Source organism: Rhinopithecus roxellana, chromosome 1, assembly GCF_007565055.1.
Source record: "Rhinopithecus roxellana isolate Shanxi Qingling chromosome 1, ASM756505v1, whole genome shotgun sequence".
NCBI lineage: Eukaryota > Metazoa > Chordata > Mammalia > Primates > Cercopithecidae > Rhinopithecus > Rhinopithecus roxellana.
The window spans coordinates 46,702,303-46,721,401 of NC_044549.1; positions in this window are offsets into that span (position 1 = coordinate 46,702,303).

Consider the following 19,099-nt stretch of genomic DNA (forward strand, 5'->3'; position numbering starts at 1 on the left):
GCCCCTCTCAGCCACGGAGTCATTGCTCCCTCTGGTGTAAACACAGAGATTTGTCACCCTGTGTCAGGCATTCCCACCCACCACAGCCCTGCCCCGGACCACAAGGAGCCAAGGGCAGGCAAGAAAGCTGCAGACTCCCTCCTGGCTGTCGTTAGGTTCCTGGGTCAGAGGCTGAGTTCGTGAACACAGAGGAACACTGAGATCAACTGCTTGAGAGAGGACAGGAATAGAGAGAAGGGAAACCCCAGCTAGACATGCAAGATAGAGAGGTGAGGGGGCAGAGGCACAGCCGGAAAAACAAAACAAGAAGTGATAGAGGGATGAGTTTTTTCCTCCATTTATGAAACATCCTAAAAATTTACTCCTCTGCCTGAAATAGATTTAGTTCCAGGATATGAATCCTTAAGAAGTGAATTTTAACATGGAAATGCCGATAAATCTTTGAAACAACTTATACACCTCCAGGTGCTACTGGACCTGCTTAATCTCCTTAAACCTCCAGTAACTCCAACCATGATGTTTAAAGTCTCATAAATCTGCATTAGCTTAAAATAGGGAAATACAAAGCACGTTCAGAAGCTTAGGGGTAAGGACAGGAGATGGGCATCCCAATGCCGTTTAAAACCACAGCACAGGCTTTTCATCAAATTTTCCAAGAAAAGCTAAAATGAAAAACATTCAGGTTTCTGGGTTGTGGTTTCCTAAGTTCTCAATTTGTTCTTTTTCCTTTTTTTCAGGGGAGTGGGCTGGGTTCCAAAGGAGCATTGACTAGCTAGTCAGTTGGAAAGAAAAAAATTGCAAAGACCCATCTCACTTAGTCCTATTACACAAAATAAAACCAAAAAGAAAAAATAATAACAAACTACTACCAGAGGTCATTAGAAAACAGCAATGTTTCTGGTAAAGCACCAACAAAAATGATGTCTGGTTTTTGTTAAATTGTTAATTTATGCCAAAAATAAAAGTTTGGATACTATTCTACTAATAATAGCTTCCTTTTGTTTTTCATTCTTACCACATGCCCGGCACCTACCACTGAGCTGAGGACACACACAACCACCTCCTCCTCATCCCCCTGCTGCAAAGGCTGTCAGACTTTTTCTGGCTCTACTTCGTAATATTTCTCATTATAAACAGTGATTCTTAACAGCTGTTTGAGAAGGTATTGGAGAAGTCACACTCTCCGAGAAAGTCCAGGGGGTACATGAGAGATCCAGCAGGGGAAGGCTTTTCTGTGTGAAGAGCTTTGGGTACATTACCTCACAGCAGCCGCATAAGAAATATTATTTTTATCCTCACAGCAGCCGCATAAGAAATATTATTATTATCTCTGTTTTACAGATGAAGAAGCTAAGGTTCAGACTGTTTAAGTAATTTACCCCAAGTAGCATGGCTGGCAACTGATGCAGCAAAAATTCCAACCCCGAGTCTGTTTTAGAAGACCTGCTCTTATCCAGGATGCCATCTACCTTCTGTGGGGCAATAGACCCAGACCACAGAGCATTTAGAAGATTCCCACATATCACACTCTAAGAATTGAAATGTTCTCTGCTTCCTCATTTCTGGCCTGGTCCAGTGACCTTTTAAACCCCAAAGTCTTAGAAAAGTCTACTGTGTTAACTGAGCCTTTGGTGAAAATTCAGTCCATGTAGAGAAAATAAGAGTCTCCAGCTTGTGTCGCTTGCTTCAAGTTCCAGTTGGCCTGCAGGGATGTACCACCAAGTGATCCTGGGAAAACATTGGAACTTCAGTTCCCTTACCTACTAAATAGGAATCTATATGACCTATCTTTGGGGTTGTTGTGAGGGTTAACATGTGGGAAGGCCATCTGGAGCCTGCAAAGCCCAGGCAATAGCTGGGTCATGTGATGAGTATGGTGACTGAAGTATAATAAAGAGGAAAATCCTCCCTAAGGTCTTCGCAGAGCAGATATTACGTGGAGGAGATTACGTGTGCACATCCAGCACAGCTTACAAATCTTGGCACAAGCCCCACTGCCTTGGATGTGAGGAGGGAGAAGTAAGAAGAGGAGGAAGCATCTCTCTCCGTTAGCAGCTCTCCAGCAATGTGTGTTTAATGATGCTAACTTATACTGGAGAATTGTCTTAGTCTGGGGTCTTCCAGAAGCTGACCTTGAAACAAGGATTTGAGAACAAGTGGTTTATTTGGGAGATAATCCAGGGAAATACCAGCAAGTGAGTGAGGAAGTGATTCAGGGAAAGGAAGACAGCCAATAAAAAGTGAATTATTAGGCCAACTACAGAGGACAACTATAGCTTAATCCTGCAGAGAAACTCTGGGAAACAGTCTAAGACACACATCTTAGAATTATTCCACCCAAGGGATGAGATTGTTGGGATATTTATACCTCATCTCCCACCATTCATTGGTTGAGGGATGCTCCTGGGGGACAGGATGGTTAATTTTCCAGCGTTTCTGAACTGCCATGTGTCTTAAGGCCTCGTGACCCTCCAGGGTTCCAGGTGAAGTCCTCAAGCACCATGATGCAAATCCCGGCAGCTGGAAGATGTCTGGAAGACACTAAAATGGTAAGGCACCCTGAGGGATATGCATTCAGTGTTTGTCACACTAGCTCCATATTTCCAGATGGGAAAATCCAAATTGGAAGGAAGTTAAACATACCACTACTCACTAAGCAACTGTCCCAGGTATTTTTGAGGTGCAGGGTTGTGTTGTAATGAGCTTGAGTTCACAGTCCCAGGCTAAGAAGATAATTGAGCTGAGGACACACACAACCACCCTCTCCTCATCCCCCTGCTGCTGTGGCTATCAGACTTTTTTCTGGCTCCACATCAGTAATATCTCTCACTACAAAGAATGATTCTCAACAGCTGTTTGAGAAAGTATTGGAGAAGCCATATTCCCTTAGAGACTCCAGGGGATACATGAGAATCCAGGGGTAGGGACAAAGTCTATATTTAAAATATACATTTACAACTGCCTCACCCCCTCACCATGCCAAGTCCCTTGACACTAGGTAATTGTAAGGAATGGTAATAGGAATATAGGATAAACTAATTCCTGATCAGATGCAGTAAGTCAATATCCTCTGAAACAAACAACTATTCAGCTAAAGGTATTGTCTCTTTTCTAAACCTTTACGAAAAGATACAGAAAGCTATCAAAGGAAGTAGTTTTAACTGTGTGTCAAGGATGGTTTGATTATTTCAGGAAGTTGCAAAAGAGCAGAGTTTAGGAGAAGCTGCAAGGAAAGTTGTAAGTGGCTCATCTTCAACATGAGACTCATCAACGTCCAGTTAAGTTGGAAGTCAGAGGTTTCCTGTTTTGCTTCAAGGGATTGCTACTGTCTGTTCCCTTATCCCCAAATCTCACCTGTACCCTGGCCCTTCCCTGAGCTCATCTGTATTATAAAATGTTTACAGAGTGGTTAAATTGGGAGTGATAATGCCAATCATTTATGCCAAAGTAATCTCAGTTACTTTGTCTCCATAATACTCCAAATTACAGGACCTGAATTATGCCTATGATCTGAACCTCTGTTTTTTCAGGTTATGAAAAAGAGTTAAAGAAAAGGAAAGGTAGTAGATGATTCCTCCAGGTAAGCTGTGCTTCTTTTACTTTTACGTCATGTGATTCTTTGGCTGTTCATGAAAGTTGTTGTTGGTGCTTATAATTTTCCCTCTGAATGCCTAACCATTTTATTATAGCTCACAACACCTCCCCTTCTAGTTGAGGTCTTGGTTGCTGGACGCAGCCTTAGAGAGGTCAGCAACCGTACTGCTTTACCAGATACTGACTTCTCCAATTGGAGCTTCTCCTTTTTGCAGCTCCTCTAAAAACAATGGCCTCCACATCATTTATGGTGGTGTTAGAAGTACTTACAGGGGTAGGAGTGTGGCCTTCTCATATTTACTATCTAAGGGCTTCAATCCATCTACCCTTTGCCTCTGGGAAAAGAAGAAACTTAAGTCATCTTCCCTTCTCCCCATGCCCCTCACTCTGTACCTCAACTTGATGGAGAGATTTCTCACACTGAGTGGGCATCACTCAGTAGAAGGTGGTGTCCTTTCTCTGCCACTCTCCTTTCTTCCTCCTCCCTCTGCATTGTTGAAGATGCTGTCTGATTCTCAGTTCTCTTCTTATGCTTGCTGTGGTACTTTTATCACTTTTGGGATCTGTCACATGAAGAAAGTCTTCTAACTTGGGCTTATGCTTAGGGGGAAAGAGAGGCACAGGTAAGCCTCTAGCCTAGGCCACATGCTCTAGACCACTCAACAAAGAGAGGCACTTATCCTTCAGACACAAGCTCAATGAAGAGCTCCTTTCCTATGTCATTGCTCCCTGTGTATGTATGGATCATCCTTAGGAACATTATGGTGAAGACAAAGAAGACTATGTCCCCTGCTTGGGGACATGATTTGACCATTTCCTAAAGTCTCCTGGCCTCCTCCTTTCCTGCCCCCATGTTTTCTATAAACATTTTCAAGGAGACAGAAAACATTATAAGAATGAAACAATTAATGCCTGTTTATCCCCTTCCTAATTCACCAGCTGTTCATCTTTTGCCACATTTGCTTATCTGTATGTGTGGTGTGTGTGCAATGTTTTTGTTTTTCTGCTTTTAATTATTCCAAACCACTTGAAAGTAAGTCATAGATATCAGAGCACTTTATCCCCAAATAGTCCAGAAGACTTCTAAGAATAAGGACATTGTACCTGCCTTTGTACCCTGGGTTTTTGGTAGCTGCAACAGGCTGCAACAGCCAAGCCTCATTTTCTGTCTTGCTACTGGCAATAACCCAGGTCTGTGCTATAGCCTCTGCTTCTGCATTTCTGAGAGATCCCAAAGGGAGTCTCTCATGCACTGAAGAACCCGTCTCTTTTTCACCTCTTTTTCTTTCTGTGACTACATCAATCTCTGTGCTAATTAATATTAATATCTGTGCTACATTAATATCTGTGCTCTTGGAGCAACTAGAGGGGCAAACTGCCATGGTGCCAAAGTGGCCCTAGACTTCCCAGAGTGTTTTCTGGCTAAAACCATGCTGAGTCTACATGAAGTGGGAAAAAGTGTCTTCTTCCCCCTTTAGGACACTTTCCCTCCCGGTGCCAGTGCAGCACCTTTGTGCTCTTCTGTCTCACAACATCGGTTATGAAATCACATCCTTCAGTTTCTGCTTCACTTGCTAGAATTTGGCTCGTCATAAATATCCAGTACAGACATCTTGTTCCCTTCTGATCCCCCTGTTCTCCTCAGGTATTTCAGCAAGAATACCGTCCCTCTTCTTTTAGCCAAATCAGTTCCTGGCACCCCACCCAATTTTCTTCAGAGGGATATAAATCCAATTTAGGCTCCCAAAAGGATAACTAGTCTTATTCTCTATTACAGTACCTAAATAGGAAAGAACACTCTCCTACTGGAATTGTCTTCAGTATGTTTACGTGATTGCAAGCCCAAATGGCTGATGATGTAATCAAAGGACTCCAGTCAGGGCCTAAGGTTTGCTCCCATTACAAGCAAAAAGAGATACTAGTAACCCTTCCAGAATAGCTCCATGGACCCAAGGATCCAAGAGACTAAATGAGGAAGTTAAGAATAAGCACAAGTGATGTAAAAATCTAAAACTATTTCTAGAAGAAAACATAGAAGAAAAGCTTTGCAATTTTGAGGTAGGCAAAGATTTCTTACTATGCAAAAAGCATGGACAATGAATCAAAAAGTTAATAAATTGGACTTCATTAAAATTTTAAAATGTTGTTCTTTGCAAGACACTACTTTAAAAGATGAAAAGTTAGCCAGGCTCAGTGGCTCATGCTTGTAATGTCAGCACTTTGGGAGGCCAAGGCAGGAGGATTGCTTGATCCCAAGAGTTTGAGAGCAACCTCGGCAGTATGGCAAGATCTTGTCTCTACAGAAAAAAACAAAACAACAACAACAACAACAACAACAACAAAACCCTGGAGTGGTGGTGCACACCTGCATTTCCAGCTACCTGGGAGGCTGAGGTGGAAGGCTAGGAGAAAACATTTGTAATGCACATATCTGGCAAAGGATTTATATCCAGATAGAAAGAATGCTTATAGTTCAATAACAAGAACCAATGCAATTTTTAAATAGGCAAAATATTTGAAGAGACACTTCACCAAAGAAGATATATGAATGGCAAATAAGCACATTATAAATATTCAACATGATTAGTTGGTATTGAGCATTAGTCATCATGCAAATAAATCACAATGAAATACCAATGCACAGTCACTAAAATGGCAAGAAATTTAAAAGACTGACCCTACCAACCCTTGACAAGAATGTGGAAACAAGTGGAATTCTCCTATAATGCTGTTGAGAATGTAAAGTGGTACAGCCACTTTGAAAAAGGGTATGGCAGTTTCTTTCTTTTTTTTCTCCTTTTTTTTTTTTTTTTTGAGACGGAGTTTTGCTCTTGTCACCTAGGCTGGAGTGCAGTGGCGCGATCTCGGCTCACTGCAACCTCTGCCTCCTGGGTTCAAGCAATTCTTCTTCCTCAGCCTCCCAAGTAGCTGAGATTACAGGTGCGTGCCACCACACCGAGCTAATTTTTGTATTTTTAGTACAGACAGCGTTTCGCCATGTTGGCCAAGGTGGTCTTGAACTCCTGACCTCAGGTGATCCACCTGTCTCAGCCTCCCAAAGTGCTGGGATTATAGGCATGAGCTACCGCACCCGGCCAGCAGTTTCTTAAAATGTTAAAGATAACATCTGTCATATGACCCAGCCATTGAACTCCTAAGTATTTATCCAAGAAAATTAAAATATATGTCCACACAAAAGCTTATATATGAATATCTACAGAAGCTTTAATAATAATAGCCCAAAACAAATGTCCCTCGACAAGATAAACAAAATGCCATATATTCATACAATGGAATACTATTCAGCAATAAAAACAAATTAATTATTGATATGCCAATAAAATGAACAAATCTCAAAATAATTATGCTGGGTGGAAAAAGTCAGATACAAAAGAGTACATACTAAACAATTCTATATATATAAAATTCTGGAAAATGTGAACTTCCCTGAAGTGACAGAAAACACATCAGTAGTTCTATGATGCTAAGGGCAGGAGGCAAGATGGAATGCAAACATATATAAGGGAACTTTTTGGAATGATGGAAATGTTTCATGTGTTAATAATGGTGGTTTCCCAGGGGTATGCGTCTGTCAAAAGTCATTAAATCACACAAATTTGTAAAGTGGCAAAGAGGAAGTTAAAGCAGAGGAGTTGGAAGCTGAGTCAAGAGAGTCCCTCACATGTCCAAGGAAGTTTAATGAAAACCTCAGGCTGGAAATACACTAGATTGAGTTCCAGATAGCTGTAGTCAGAACAAGGGTGATCTCACTAGTGGTAAAGACCACTCAGTAGTGAGTTACACACACATCCTTCTTGCCTGGAGGGCTTTCCTCTTCCTAGCCACATCTGTCCTACTTGAAAGACTCTCTTCCTCCAAGAATTATTTTTTAACTTTTCCCTGCTCATTCTGCATTTATAGCATGGTTTCCACTAAGTCATCTATGCAGCACTTCCTTTCACAGCCAGTTGTTGCCCATTGCATATCACTTTTTAAGTCAGATATTACCAAGCATTGGCAAAAAGGTGGGGAAAGAGAGCCCTCACCCACTGCAGGTGCAGCCATTCTAAAGGACAATTGTGCACCTTAAATCCACCAAGCCCACTCCTGGGTATACACCCGGGGACATTCTTCCCAGGGAACACAAGATGTTCCTAACAAGCTTCACTACCACCCTGCTGGAGGCAACCTAGGTGTCCATCTCTAAGGAATGTACAGGTAAAATGTAGTATGTGTATACAATAGGATAATGAACTATATTTTCATTTAGAAACCTGGATTGATCTCAAAAATGGAGTTGAAAGCAAAAACAGAATGGGATTTATAGCAAAATTCCATTATGTATCAAACACACACATAAAGCAGCCTTGTATATTTTTGTAAGAGCACTCATATATCTAAATAAACACGTGTTGGACGGATTGGAAGAACTATATTAAATGTATTAGAGTGGATGCCTATGGGAGGAGGGCAGTGGGATTAGGAATGATTGATGAAGGGGAAAAAACAATAAGCCTTAAAAAATGTTTTCACAGAAAGGTTGGTTCTTCTATGAATAAATGATAATATTCCACGAACTGAGAAGCAGGATTACCTCAAACATGTGCACCTGAATTCCAAAAGATAGAAAAAAGAAAAAAATTAGACATAATTCTAAAATTTTGTCTGTTTTTCATATTCAAAACAAATTAACTGTTTCCTGCTTTAAGGGTTTTCTATTGTTGCCATAACAAATTATTATATACTTAATAGCTTAAAACAACAAATTTATTGTCATATAGTTCTGTAGGTAAGAAGTCTACCACATGTCTTACTGGGCAAAAATCAAAGTGTTGGTAGCACTGCATCCTTTTCTGAGGGCTGTAGGAGAGTTTCCTTGGCTGTTCCAGCTTCTAGAGATCACCCACATTTCTCAACTCACGGCCCTCCTCCTTTGTCTTCAAAGCCAGCAAGGGCAGCGCTAGTCCTCACATCTCCTTCTCTGACTCTGACCTTGTCTTCTGCCTCCCCCTTTCACTTTTCAGGATGCTTGTGATTATATGGGGCCCACATATAATTATATGTGATTATATGGATCATCCAGGACACTCTCTCTATCTTAAAATCAGCTGCTTAGCCACCTTAATTTTATCTGCAACCTCCACTCCCCTTTGCTATGTAAGGTAACATATTCACAGGTTCTAGGGATTAGGACATGGACATTTGGTAGTCTGTTATTCTGCCCACCACACCTGAGCATATGTCAAATACTGAAAAACACAAAACCACATATTCTTTCTCATTGTGAGTGAGTTATTCAGCCAAATGACAAAAGATGTTTATGCTACTATGTGCTAGATCCCCATGGTAAGAGCTGAAGTTATAGTAGTGGTCAGGAGTTGGGGGTTTGGTGATGTTCCCTCCCTTGCAACAAAAATTCCCATTCTGGCATATTTTAGCTAAAGGATAAATAAGAAGTATTCTGATTAAGCTGTCTTATTACAGTGTAAATGACTGGCCTCTAAAAGAGATACTTAACGTTCTTTTCAAAAGAAGCACCCTAATCCAGGGTCTCTCAAACTTTAAAGGGCATACAAATTGCCTGGGAATCTTGTCAAATGGAGTTTTGATCCAGTAGGACTGGCATGAGGCCTGAGTCTGCTTTTTCACAAACTTCCAGATGATGCTAATGCTACCTGTCCAGGGCTGCACTTCTGTTTGAGTTAGAGAGCAAGACCCTAACTCAAACAGAACTCCAATTGTAAGCCATAGTCAGTCTGACCCTGCCATCAGTCAATCTTTATGATGGGTTTACCTCCTTCTAAGAGGTGATGGTAGTCAATCGGCTTTGCAAAACACCACACTTTGTCACTGTGACAAAATACCCCCAACAGAGAGGACACCTCGCCTACTGGGAATGCCCTCGGTTTCCCACAAGGATGGTTTCTGACCAAGACCCACATTCATCTCCAGATATGGGTGTGCTGCATACAATCCTTGATAGGATAGTGAGTCTCCTGTTTCCTCGGCCAGGACTCCTAACCTCCGAGACTGATGCCCCCCAGACAGTGTGACCCAGTGGCCCAGTATCTGAATTCATATCTATTGTCAGAAGTGTATGTGATTGGGCAAAATCAGGACCGTATTGGGACAGATTACCTGAGCTATTTGAGGAGTGCCTTACTAGATCAAGTTATAAAGACTGACAAGATTCAACATTATCTCCTTACTAGTATTTTGCATACTAGTTCCTTCAGGGCTGAGAAACAGATGAGCAGAAGACAGAGCAGAAGCAATAGAATCTCCATAGGTAAGTTGAGCTCTCTTTATAGTGACCTCAAGGGAACTCTGGCCAAAGAAACTACCTTAGTAAAGCTCAAGGACCAATGGGAGGACATGTTATTGCATCAAGGTGAATTGATAATGTAATTTGTAAGGTAAAATAATGCAAGTTTCTATATATACCACGTGGCTGTTCCTGATAAATGAATTTGGGCAGTACCACTTCATACTACACTTTTGAACATTGATGGACTTGGGTGTTCCCTGAGCTGCGATTTCCCCAAATCCTTTTTTGGGCTGCAAAACTTTGATCACTTTGGGGCAACAAAGCAGAACCATACCTGCAGTTCTACACCTTCTACTTACAAGATAACTAGGTGCATCTCATCTCTTCGGCAGAGTGCTGTTACAACATTTCCCCTGAGGATTCCTTGAGGAACCTCCATCTTATGGCATCTATAGGCCTTCTTCCCAAATTATTCTGGGTGGGTAGCTGCTAAAAACCCTCTTGTATGAACAAACACTGTGGGAGCTCCCCGACTCAAGCAGCACAGATCCAAAGTTGGTACCCCTGCAATAGAGCAATGGTGGAAGACATGGATCTCTGCCAGGTGAAGAGGAGACATATTCTGACTATAGCAGGACTTAAAGCTGTCAATTCATCCAGCATCTCAGCTGAATGACCTCCTTGAGAGCTGTTTCCTATTGTAGAACAAATTAAGTTAGGGGTCACTATTTTCTCTCACCCTAAGTACTCATTCAAGTATTAAAGTGTCCAACTTTACATCAGGCCACAGCTTTTAGGACATAGACTCTAATATCCATCATTTTATGGATTTAAAAAAAAATGAAGACTAGCTACAAAGGCCCAGGAAGCCAGCTCACCCTCCCACTCCTGTTTACATCTCACTCCCACCTCTATACTTTTTTACCACTTTCATGCTTTTTATTTCCTCCTTCCCTTTCACTTAGCTTGGAATGATGGCTCCTGAATTTCTTGCCTCCACCAAAACTGGATGGATGGCTTTTCTCCCTCTGCTGAAGGGAAGAAAGCTGTGAAAGCCTACAGATAAAGGAATTAAGTAGATCAAGATTAAACAGGCAGTTCATGGTAGAGATGATATCCAAACCCAGCTCACAGAGGCCAGTCAGGTGACTTGTATGAAGTCACATATCTAGTTGATGGCAATGCTGGGATCAGAACCCACCTCCAACTTCAAGACTTTTTCCCACTAAACCTTCCTCAACCATAACTAGAACACCCTTTCCCATACCTGACGGAATGACACCTCATTACGGATTCAAAAATACCTTTGAAGATATTCACCTTGAAAGCTGAAGGTCAAGGTCTGCTTTGGGGAAAAGGGTAAATGGAGCTACCTGGGAATGCTACTGATCAGGCCTGGGTCTTTTGTCTCACAGTCACATTAGCCTTCCCACCTAATTCCATTTTTAGGGTTTAAGCTTTTTAATTCTTTTCCAACGCAATCCCTGTTTGGCCATGTGTTATTACTATCTTGCTATTTCAAGTTTCTCTCCAGCTGGGTAAATCTTCATTCTGTGTCCTAGCCCTGGGTTTTCTCTTTGATTTCCTCTCATCTGCCCAGGGGGCCAGCTTACCCTCCCAACCCTCTATTCACATCTCATTCAACTCTTCCCACTTCTATACTTTTCACCACTTTCATACTTTCTACTTCCTCCTCCCTTCCACTGCTCTTGGAACGATGACTTCTGACTTTTTTGCCTTCACCAAAACTGGATGACTTTTCTCCCTCTGCTGAGGGAGGTGGGGGACTGGGGGGAAGCCGTGAAAGCCCAAAAATGCCATCCTTCATCTTATTTTCTATTTCTAGCACATATTCTATTTATAATTCTGCCTCCCTCATAGCAGATTGACACAGCACTCTGCTTAGTTCCCAGAATAAATGCAATTCAAGAATGAGAGGCAAGTCCAGGCTCCCAGGATTCTTCTGCAGTCAGGCATTTGTTAGGGTTTTTTTCTGCTAGCATTTGAGGAGTGTCTCTGTTGGTAGCTGTGCTTCTCTGAACTCATCTTCCACTGTCCTGAAAATGCCTTCCATACAGGATTCTCTTCATGGCAGATTTCCTTTCCTGATCATGTCTGGACCAACCTTATATCAAAGGCAGCTTTTATTCCCCACACATACATTGACTGTGCCATAAAAGATATTTAAATATTTGTTGGATAAACAAATGAATACTGGCATATTAAATGACAAGTCATAACCTGAGTTTGTGGGAAGCCAATCTGCAATTATAGTTAATCCACAAAGTAAATAATACATGTAAAAATTTACATTTTCAAATTAAAAACCAATTTTATATGACACTCAATATCTCCGATGTCCCATCACCAAATCATTATAAAACCTGAAGGAAAGAGCAACATTTGCAGAGTAACTTCCACCTCAGGAACTGTGCTTTGCTCACATAATTTTATTTATTCTACAACTTGTGAAATAGGTATTATTATCCCCACTCCGTAGGTAACAAAACTGAGACCCATGCAAGTTGAGTAGCTTAGCTTAGGTAACAGAAGAAGTAAGTGGCAAAAAATGAATTAGACCCAAGTTTATCTGACTTCAAAGCTCACTTTAAAAACCAAAAGAGGACGTGGGATCTTTGAACACAGCACCTGATGTAGCACATGCTGATGACTTCGGTGCAGACTGTGTTCCCCTTGACTATTTCTTTCCTGCTTAGCACATAGTAGATGCTCAAACAAATAGTTGTTGAATTAAATTATTGACTGTACCATTTAGACTCAAAGTTCCTTAATTTGGTAGTATGCTAACATTCAGGGCTTGATATGGACACTTTAGAAGAAACCCAGCATCAAGCTTTGGAAGGTTATCCTGCAGGGATGCATAGGCCAATGTTCTCTGTCTTGTCTTCATCAGGGAAAACAGACACGGGATGATGACTTGAGTAGGCAAGATGTAGGTAAGAGCTAAGGGAAACATGGTCAAATACTGGATCAAGCCGCTGAGGAAGACAAAATATTTTGCCTGCAAATGCCCGTCACTCTCGGATAAGCCAGGCTTGAGAGGCTGCAGAGGCACCAGGAGCTGCTCTTCTGCATTTGTGGCAACAGTAAGAAGAGTCTCCTAGCAGAAACTGACCTTGTTCTATAGCATCCTCCCCATGGTAATGTGGAGTTGTTAGTTCCCTTCATTGCTCTCTGACGCATAGCTTTAATTGTATCTTTGCTTTTATGTAGAGAATAGATTCATGTTCCCTAGAGGATGACTGGGAAAACCCACTGCCAGCCATGAACACAAATAGGAGTCTGCAGAAACTGCTGCTTCATGGGCGGGCACAGGGAAGAGGAGATGAAAGAGGACAACAACCTCCAAAGGTCTGAGGTTCAGGCATGGAGGCATCACGGTTCCTCTTGCTCTCTTCCAAGGAGTGCAAACAGGAGCAATTTTATTCAAAGGAAAATGATAAAATTGTCTTCTAGGGGATGTTATGTGGTGCTGGAAAGCTACCATCCCCCAAAAAAGCTGTTCCTCACCCATACAGGAGCTCCCATTGCTGAGGGACAGCTAATAGCACTGTTGACTTCCTCAATTTTTTAGGCATGTTTCTCCATACTTGAGATCACACTGTATAAACATTTTGCAATCTGCCTTTTCCAGTTAACATTGTAGCTTGTAAGCATTTGAAGGGAGGATATTATAAAGTCCAGCCATTTTACAGTTGAGGGGACATTAAGCAGAAATAGCAGCAATGACAGGCACTCCTGGGCTGGCTCCCGGGAGGTCAAATAGTCCTATCCCACCCATGGTATGGTGCACCCATTTATACAACCTCATGAAGCAGTTGGTAGTGGTTGGCTCCTGGAGGTAGGATCAAGGGAATTGTTGTTTTTTTAACACTTGATCTTAGCCAAAAGGCTGAGAAGTGATGGAGTCATTGTTTTTAAAAAATCTCTTGGCCGGGCGTGGTGGCTCAAGCCTGTAATCCCAGCACTTTGGGAGGCCGAGACGGGCGGATCACGAGGTCAGGAGATCGAGATCATCCTGGCTAACACGGTGAAACCCCGTCTCTACTAAAAATACAAAAAAAATTAGCCGGGCGCGGTGGTGGGCGCCTCTAGTCCCTGCTACTCAGGGGGCTGAGGCAGAAGAATGGCATGAACCCGGGAGGCGGAGCTTGCAGTGAGCCAAGATCGAGCCACTGCACTCCAGCCTGGGCAACAAAGCGAGACTCCGTCTCAAAAACAAAAACAAACAAAAAAAAACTCTCAACTTCTTATATTTTTCAAAATTTAATAATAAACCAGTATCACTTTTATACTCAGAAAAAATATTTTAAAGATGTTTCCTTCCTGCTGCCAAGAAAGCAACAAAGCATTAGAATCTGAATCAAGGCAGAAGAGCAAGCTATGCAGGCTCACCTCACCATGCCTGAGGCTCCCCATCTGTGGAATGGGGACAGTCACCCTGGACCTCCCAGAGTAGAGACTGTAACACTATCTGTCACATATGGAGAAGCTGATGTCACTCTAGGACAAGGTGAAGAGATGAGCAGCCCACATCTGGGAGGTGGCCAAGCTCTGTGGTCCACAGCTGCCCACCCCTCCAAAGCCCCCCAAAGCCTCTCAGAGGAAGAACAGGAATTTGCCTTATTTATGATTATAACCTCCCAACTCAGCCATCATTCAGAACAGATTGGAACCTTGGTATCTTTAGACCCTGAGAAAGGAGTTAAGCTACATTCTTTTCCCATTGCTTGTGAACAGGGCCAACTCATTCATTAGGCACAGGAGACACAGTAGCTAGGGACCAAGACACTGTTAGGGGTACACAAAATGTTTTAACATAGTATATTCATGTATTTGTCATTAATCCAAAACAGTCATAAAATATGATTTTTCATTCTCTTAATGGAGGAAAAGGTCCAAGAAGGCAAAAGTGCTTCCTGCCCACAAAAACCACAACATGACCCTGGTCACTTAGTCTATATTTCAGCTTCATATTTTCCAAGCCTTTCCATGAAATTATCAAGGTGGATTATGAACCAAAATGTCTACTATTCCTCTCTAATCGTCTTCTTCATCATTCTGGTAAAGAGGAAACAGACTCTGGGTGTAGATTTTTGGCATGAAAATAACTAGAGCCATGAGGTAAAACACAGACCCTCACGGTAGAATTAGGCAGATGGAGACATATTTGGCAGAGAGCAGAAGAAAGAGCTTTTAAAAAAAATTATTATTATACTTTAAATTCTGGGGTACATGTGCAGAATGTGCAGGTTTGTCACGTAGGTATACATGTGCCATGGTGGTTTGCTGCACCCATCGACCCATCATCTACATTAGGTATTTCTCCTAATACTATCCCTCCCCTAGACCCCCATCCCCCAACAGGCCCCAGTGTGTGATGTTCCCCTCCCTGTGTCCATTCTCATTGTTCAACTCCCGCTTATGATTGGTTTTCTGTTCTTGTGTTAGTTTGCTGAAAATGATGCTTTCCAGCGTCGTCCACGTCCCTGCAAAGGACATGAACTCATCCTTTTTTAAGGTTGCATAGTATTCCATGATGTATATGTGTCACATTTTCTTTACCAGTCTATCATTGATGGGCATTTGGGTTGGTTCCAAGTCTTTGCTATTGTGAACAGTGCCGCAATAAACATACATGTGCATGTGTCTTTATAGTAGAATGATTTATAATTCTTTGGGTATATACCCAGTAATGGGATTGCTGGGTCAAATGGTATTTCTAGTTCCAGGTCCTTGAGGAATTGCCACCCTGTCTTCCACAATGATTGAACTAATTTGCTCAATCACTCCCACCAACAGTGTAAAAGCATCCCTATTTCTCCACATTCTCTCCAGCATCTGTTGTTTCCTTTTTAATGATTGCCATGCTAACTAGTGTAAGATGGTATCTCATTGTGGTTTTGATTTGCATTTCTTTAATGACCAGTAATGATGAGCTTTTTTTCATGTTCGTTGGCTGTATAAATGTCTTCTTTTGAGAAGTGTCTGTTCATATCTTTTGTTCACTTTTTGATGGGTTTTTTTTTCTTGTAAATTTGTTTAAGTTCTTTGCAGATTCTGGATATTAGCCCTTTGTCAGATGGACAGATTGCAAAAATAGAAAAAGCTTTTTAAATTGCTCCCACAAAAACCATTACAATACTGATGGATAAGATGCACTAACTCTATGAAATGATCCGGCATTGCCCACTTTTCCTAGGAAAACTTGTCCCTCATTCCTTAGGATAATATTTCTGTGAAATGCGAACATCCCTTTCATAACTCTGGTCCTTTTAAAATTAGAGTTACATTCTCATGAGCCGGGCGCCCAGAAGCCAGTCAGCCCGCCACCCACTAGGCCGGATGTCATAGAGCGGAAGGGGCGCGTCCGCGGGGCTGGGGACTGTCGGGGACAGCTGAGCGCCGAGCCCGTCCCCGCCGATGCGCCCAGCCGCAGGCGCCAGCGGTCCCAGGCTGCGCCAGGCCCGGGGCTGAGGCGTCCCCCGCGCCTGGCTTGCCTGGCCGGGGGCCCGCCGCCTGCCTCCGCCCAGAGCCCGACCACCCCGCGGTGCACACTCAGTCCGGCGGCGCCGCGTAGCCGAGGGAGCCCGGCTGCCGCGAGCCAGGCGCCGGGCATCAAGGTCACCGGCCCGACAGGGCGCACGCACCTCCACGGAGCTTTCGCGCAGCGAGACAGTGACAGGCCCATGGAGGCCCGCGACGCCAGCGCCCAGAGCCCCTCATCAGACAACGAGTCCGAGCCCAGCCCCGGCAAGGAGAACGCTGACCTCCGCGACGCGCCCCCCCGCGCCCCAGGCGTCGCCCCCGCGCCCCGCGCCCCCCACACCCCCAGCGCTGCGGAGGCCAGGAGTTCAACTCGCAGGAGGAGAAGGTCATCGACAGCTTCGCCATAGCCAGCTTCAGCACTCTGGAGGCCCTGAGAAGGATATGGGCCCTGAAGCCACGGGAGCGGAAGGAGAAATGGGACTGTCGCCTCATCAAGAACCCCGGGAGTCGGAAACCTGCCCCTGCGGAGCCAAGTGAGAATAGGCGGCCCCTGGAGGCAGGCAGCCCCGGGCAGGACCTCGAGCCCACCTGCCATGGGGCGAGGAAGGTCCCGCCGCAGCCCTCCAAGCAGGTGTGCTCCCCAGAAGGGGGACCGCTCTCAGCCAGCCACTGGGACCAGAAGGGCCCCGCCCAGCGCCAGCAACAGCTCCAGCCCATCCAGCCCCAGGGGTCCCTCCCGGCCCCGGCGGCACTTCCGGACCCGGGGCAGCCCTGCCAGCCCTCCCAGCGGCCACTCGTGGGTCAGCGCTGCTGGCCCCAGCGGTCACTTCTGGGCCTGAAACAACCCTGCCAGTCCCGGCGATCACTTCTGGGCCCCGGTCAGCCCTGCCGGCCCCAGCGGCTCCTTCCAGGCCCAGATCAGCTCTGCCAGCCCCAACAGTCATGCCTGGCTCAGCTCTGCCGGCCGCATTGGGCACTCCCAGGTCCCTCCTGGCCCCAGGGTCCCTTCTGGACCCCTGCCTCTACTGCCAGCGCCTGCGGTTCCTCCTGGCCCCAAGGCACCGCTGCAGGCGCCTGCGGTCCCTGCTGACCCTGTGGCACCGCTGCCGGCCCCTGCGGCCTTGGGCCAACCCGTGTCACTGTGCCCAGCCTGGTAGGGCATCCTCAGGACAGCGCAGCCGGCCCCTGTGGTCAGTGCTACCCCAGTGCCAGGGGTACCAGCCCCCATGGCCACTCCTCACCCTCAGACCACGCCGACAGCCCGCCAGCTTCCTCCCAGGACACTGCTGCTGCCCCCGGTGGGGCCTTCCTAGCCCCATGTCAGTACGGCCAGTCCATAGGGTCCCTGCTGGGCCAGCCCAGCCGCCCCCTGGCGGTCGCTGCTGCACCTTAGGTAGTCCCAGTGGTTAGTGGAAGCCCCAGAGCTGCAGGGCCCACTGACGCCTTCACTCCTGGGCCCGGGACGGCCAAGGCAGCAGAAGCCGCCGCTCATGGTCCTGGAGCAGCCCTGCCAGCCCCTGCCACGGCTCCTAGGCCCCAACAAGCCCTGTAAACCCCAGCCGTTGCTCCCCATTCCCGATTGCCCTTCGCTCCTGGGGCACCCAGGCGCACCCTGCTGGCCTCTTCTGGGGCCCCTGTGCCAGCCGCTGCAGTGTCTGTTGGATCTGGTGCCAGCCCCATCAGCCCTGGCTCTCACTCCTGGCCCTGGGCCATCCCTGCTGGCCCCTGAACCTGATCCTGTGCCCCTGGGGTGGCCCGTCAGGCCCCATCTTTGAGCCCTGGAGTGTGATGCCTGCGGACCTCTCCTCCGATGCGTTTTCCAGGCCACCCCAGTGTGAGCTGCACCTTGGCAGGGCCCCGAAGGCCAAGGCTGCCTTACCCTTCAGGCCAGAGATGCTTTGCCGGAGGAGCTCGAGGCCTTCTCCAGACAGGGCCAAGCTGTTTGCGGTTGGAAATTGAGGCTCAGCCTGAGGCAGGAGCCCCTGCAATGCAGTGATCTGGCAGAGGCCCTCCACGCCAGAAGGAGAGATGAACCCGGCATCTTCCTGCCACCCCACCATGTCCCCTCCCACTGGTGTCACAGTGCCCCCCACCCACGTGTGCTGCCTGTGGTGTGCATGCCCTGGGAGGGCAACACAGCCCCTGAGGGCCAGGAGCTTGCTAGGTGCCCCTCAGCGTCTTTCTGTGCCTCTAAATTGCCAGTACTGTCCTTGCATCTCTGAGTCTCCATGCACGATTGTCCCAGCTTTGCCACCTTTGTGGAGCACGTGAGCGTGGTGTGTGCACGCTGTGCATGCATGCATGCGTGCGTGCAGGAGTGGGTGTGAGAGTGAGTGGTGTGCTGGGCATGAAGGATCTGTGGGGGTGGTTGCTGCAGGCCTTACTCTTCATGGGCCCCACCCCTTTGGCCAAGATGCAATTCCTGCCTTCAGGCAGAATCGCCCAGTGGCAAGTGGTGAAGGTGTGGGTTTCAGTCCAGCCCCTCCCCCTGGCAGTCAAGTGGTACTGGTGTCCACCTCCAGGGCCCCCAAGCTACAGGAGGAACACAGACCCATCTGGTGGGTCAGGAGCTGCAGGGGGCCCGGAGGCTCCCACATTACTCTCAGGACTCTGCCTCCACCACCTCCGTGGGCACACACTGAAGGGTTGCCCACAGGGTCTGCAGGCGAGGGGGAGCCTGCAGGATGGTCAACCCCTTCTCCTGGCTTCCCCACAGTCCCCTGCAGC